The 4,911-nt window shown below is 49.8% G+C and overlaps 1 protein-coding gene and 1 pseudogene across 1 annotated transcript in view; both read left to right on the top strand.

Annotated features, from left to right (window-relative positions):
• TMEM181 (transmembrane protein 181) overlaps window positions 1-4,911 on the top strand; it is a 44,539-nt gene that overhangs the window by 551 nt on the left and 39,077 nt on the right. The gene's annotated exons all lie outside the window — the stretch shown is intronic.
• Window positions 987-2,039, top strand: LOC104989247 (annotated as a pseudogene).

The raw sequence follows: 4,911 nt of genomic DNA on the forward strand, positions 1-4,911 counted from the left end.
ACTGGTGCCCCTGCCCGGCCTTCCTGCTGCAAAGGCGGTGACCCCCTGCAAAGGCGGTGACCCCCTGCCCCGGGCCGAGGCCCTGTTCATCCCTGCTTTCTGTCCAAGAGCCAGGTAGAGGGCGGGGCGCTCCGTGGGCTTTTTGATGATGCTGCCACGTTGGGAGACCGCCGCAAGCCTCTTTAGATGTGGGGGACAGGAGGCTTACGAGTTTTACAGTCTGCTGACTTCAGGCTTATTACTTCTGTGAAGTGAAGGGGTTTTAATGAGTAAGAAAACTTGTTCATGGCCTCACAGACGCCGTCCCTGAAGCTTGCAGTTGACGCCACAGAGTCACCTGGGTGTTCCTCAGGGGACGTCTGGAAAAGAAGAAGAGAGAATTTGAAAGAAGTTTTAGTATTTGAGTCGCAAACGGTGGCGAGAAGGGGGTCTCTGTGTCTCTGTAGTGGGAGCAGCGTCTGTGATGGGAGGTGAGGAGGGCAGGTCCCCACAATCAAAGGCTGCCCTGAGAGGGGACTGTGAGAGCCTCTCTCTGTGTCTGAGGTTTTAGAGGCTGAAAGGTTTGCAGTGCACTTTTGCTCATTTCTCTGTGGACACAGAGACGCAGTATCTGGGCGTGTTGCCTGAATGCAAACACATGTGTTGCAAGCATAGGTTTTTCCTCCTACTTGTGTAGAAGTTTCTGACCTGATCACTTTAGCTCAACATGGGAAACCTGACTTGCATAAAGTATCAGGCCCAGACGGTCTTTGAAAGGTCTTCCTTTTACTTAAACCCCAGAGGGAGGTAGGATATCGGTACTGCCTCTGCCCAACTCTGGGGGCAACATTCATTTGTGAAGTGAGAAGTGAAAGTGTTAGTTGCTCAGTCCTGTCCAACTCTCTGCGACCCCTTGGACTGTAACCTGCCAGGCTCCTCTGTCCATGGGATTTCCCAGGCAAGAATATTGGACTGGGTTGCCATTTCTTCCTCCAGGGGATCTTCCCGACCCAGGGATCGAACCCACATCTCATGCACTGCAGGCAGATTCTTTTCCATCTGAACCACGAGGCAAGTCCAGTTATGTGAACAGCACTTCTGAGAACACTGTGAAATTGTGACCCTGTGGCCTAGTGACAAGGAGCATGTTGAGGTCCTCACGTACCAAATCTCTTTGGGCCTGCACAGCGCGGCAGCCCGAGTCTTAGAGTCGCTCTCCCGCAGAGGGTCGGCCACCAGATGCTGTCCTGTCGAGCAGGGGGCCCAGGATTGCTTATACAGAGGTCAGCTGGCCACCACCGTCCAATGCTGAGAACGGTACAGACCTGAAAATGAGGAAAACGTCTTTGGCAACAAATAAAAATCCTACCTTCCGCCTGTATTGGCCTTGCTCTCCGCCTTTCAGTTTTGCTGTTTGACGCCGCCAGCCTGCCGACTTCAGCCTTCGGCCCTCCATCTCCTTGAGACCTGACACCATGCCTTCCATTAAGTTACAGAGTTCTGATGGAGAGATATTCAAAGTTGATATTGAAATCGCAAAACAGTCTGTGACCATCGAGACTACGTTGGAAGATTTGGGAATGGGTGATGAAGGAGATGATGATCCAGTCCCCTTGACAAATGTTAATGCAGCAATATTAGAAAAGGTCGTTCAGTGGTGCGCCCACCACAAGGATGACCCTCCTCCTCCTGAGGATGATGAGAACAAAGGAAAATGAGCAGATGATATACCTGTTTGGGATCAAGCATTCCTGAAAGTTGACCAAGGGACACTCTTTGAGCTTATATTGGCAGCAAACTACTTAGACATTAAAGGTTTGCTTGATGTTACCTGCAAGACTTGCTAATATGATCAAGGGGAAAACTGAGGAGATGCGAAAGACATTCAATGTCAGAAATGATTTACTCAAGAAGGGGAAGCCCAGGTATGCCAAGAGAACCAGTGGTGTGAGGAGAAGTGAACTTTCACGTCGGAAGCCGTAACACTGTAAGGATTATTCCAAATACCAGTTGCATTGGTTTGTTTATAATTAACATTAGAAAAAACAGGCAGCGAATGCAGCAGCAAGTCATCTGTATTAGCAGGACGTTGTCTCATCGCCCGTGTAGTTTCAGTACAGTTCCCAACCTTGCGGCCCAGTTTCTTCTAATGATCAAAAGTTCCTTTTCTTTGCTCTGAATAAAATTGAACTGTGGGATCCCTATGGAAAGTGGCATTTTGGGCTTTCCCTTTTTGTAAAGCAATTTCTACCTAGTTTATTGTCCAGTTAATTTTAGTTTAGTGACTTTAAAAGTTGGCATTGCAAATAAAGCAACTTGCAAAAAAAAAAAAAAAATCCTACCCTCCAAAAAAGCCCGGAAATCTAAAGCACGTACAGGACTCCAGTGCCTGGTGGGGTCAGACTGCTCTTGGTACATGTGACGAGGAACCCACGGCACCACAGGTGAGAAGGGACAGGGGCAGGAAGAGAAGCCAGGAGCAAGAACCGGCTAGGGAGACTGGGAGTGAGCAGAGCGGTTGCAGCAGGCTTCCGGGCTGGGCGCACTCACGCGGGGCTGTTGCCCTGACCCCTCTGCTCAGGTGCATCCCAGCCTATTCTTTTTAAAAGGTCAGGAGAGGTTGCCATCAGAACCAGTCAGAAAAAAAGTGTTCCCAGTTCTTAAAGCTTTATGCTTAAGTTTCCTGCAAACACATTCCTTTTCTGGTAGTACTAGGGAAGCGAGAGGTGCTGGGAGTTAAGTGCGGGACAGGGGAGGGAGTGTCTCAATTTATTGCTAAAAATGACTAACAGGAACACCTGTGGCTGAGATTTCTCAGGTTCATTTGTTGCTTTGCTCTGACGCAGGCCATTTCTCTGATGGTTTCCATCAGGTCGCCCCTTGTGTGTGTCTCAATTGGCATTTATGGCCAGTTTTTGAAGAGTGTATTTTGCAAGTCTCCTTCCGCCTGGGTGCATTTAAGCGTAGAAAAAAAATGTGTTATTCAGACTTCTGCAGCAGCAAGCGGGTGGCACAGGGGAGCCCTGCGGTGGTGGCTGTGTCCCAGGTCTTCTGAGTGTCCTGGGGCCCTAGGGGACAGCAGACCTGGGTGGGTGTCCTGTTCGTTCAACTGTAGAGCTGTTTAGATTTGCGTCCCTTAGGATGGTCTCCTTTCTGAACCGGAAGCGTCTCTGGACTAACGAGAGATGACAGGCGTTTACTGTGGGTCAGGTGCTCGTGTGGCGCTTCATATTTGTCATTCCACGTAACCCTCATCGCCTCCCTTCCTGTCGAGAGGTTTCTCTTATCCCAGTTTTCCAGATGGGGACACTGAGGCGCAGGGAAGTCCAGGCGAGTTTCTCCAGGCCACGGAGGACAAAAGCCCGGGAGTGGGCCCCAGGGCCCACGGTCTTGGGGCTCATGCACCCGGCTTCAGTCACAGCTGGCCCTGACCGAGCATTCGCAAAGTTCCCCCTCGTAACTCACCTCGTTATCACAGCAGCCCATGGTAGCAGGGTCCCTCAGTTTCCTGAATTTTACAGTTCAGGAATTAGGGGCTCCAGAAGGTGAAGTGGTTCACCTCAAATCACCCTGCTGGTCAGTGGGGCAAGGGCCTTCCAGCCCGGGCTGCTGGCCTCCAGAGCCTGCAGTTCTTAACCTCTGGGCTGGGGGCTGCCTAGCACGGGGCCTGCTTCCTTGCTCAGTTTGCCATGGAAAGGGTATTCGATGACCTGACCAACACGCTCCTGGGTCTGTGTCCCTGGGGGTGTGGCCTGGCAAGCAAGGATAACATGTGAATTCGTGGCTCCCTGAGCAGCTTGGAACATTGTTCGTCAGAATACGTTTTGAGATTGTTGGGCCTTGAATATCTGCCCAATGGCCTTTTGGAATAAGGATAATTTTTTTGTGATATATTCAAGTTGGTTGATTGAAATTTCAGAATTCTTGGGACTTCCCTGGTGGTCCAGTGACTGGGACTCTGTTCTCCCAGTGCAGGGGGCCTCGGTCAGGGAACTAGATTTTACATGCTGTGACTAAGAGTTCAAGTGCGGTAACTAAGATCTCGCACAGCCAAATAAATAAAAATGTTTTTTAAAAAGAAATTTCAGAATTCTTATTCTCCTTCTCAAACCCCATTAAATGGTGGGTCATTTAAAATGGGGAGTTTGGTGAGGCTACCATAGAGTGGTGGGTCTCCTTTCCACTTCTAACCTTGTAGGTTCAAATCCCACCTCGTGTCCTGCTGACTGGGACTTTGGCGGGTATATACTCTCCCCAGCCTCTGCTCTCCCATCTATAAATTGGGCTGATGATACCTGCCTCACAGGGAGACCTGACTGGGTCCCAGGTAGGTGTTTAGGGAACATACCTGATGTGTTTGCTGCAGTTGGGTGGGCTCTCTGATCCAGAGAAGGGGCGATATTACACAGTGGATCTTCAGGGGCATCGGGAGGATGAAAACAGTTTTTTTTGTTTTGTGTTTCTTTTTTTAAGAAAAAGTAGAGGGTAGGGCACAAGCACAACCATTCCTATTCATAACTAACTCGGTTGAGTCCTTCCTCTGTGCTTACCACACTCTTCTGAGAGTTTCATTTTTGTCTCCCTCCCTGTGGGTATTATTCTGCCCACCTCTGATTTTTGGACGAGGACACTGACGCCCCGAGAAGTTGCCTGGTTGCCCACCCAGCGTCTGCCTAGGAAGTGGGGAAGCCAGAATTTGAACCCAGCTTGACAGGCACCAGGCCGGCCCTTTGGGCCCTGGGAGATGAGACCACTTTTTGATACAGATTGTGAGAAAAATGAAATCTTAACTGAAACGTGAGAACTACCCAAGAGATGGACCATCCCTTTCCACCACCCAGATTCTACATTTCTAATTCTACAGTGGGAAACCTGGGTATACGGTGAGCAAATAGCAGCGTTTGTAATCCTGAAGCGGCTTTAGTCTTTATT

Source organism: Bison bison, unplaced genomic scaffold (genome assembly GCF_000754665.1).
Source record: "Bison bison bison isolate TAMUID 2011002044 unplaced genomic scaffold, Bison_UMD1.0 scf7180017864148, whole genome shotgun sequence".
Taxonomy (NCBI): Eukaryota; Metazoa; Chordata; class Mammalia; order Artiodactyla; family Bovidae; genus Bison; species Bison bison.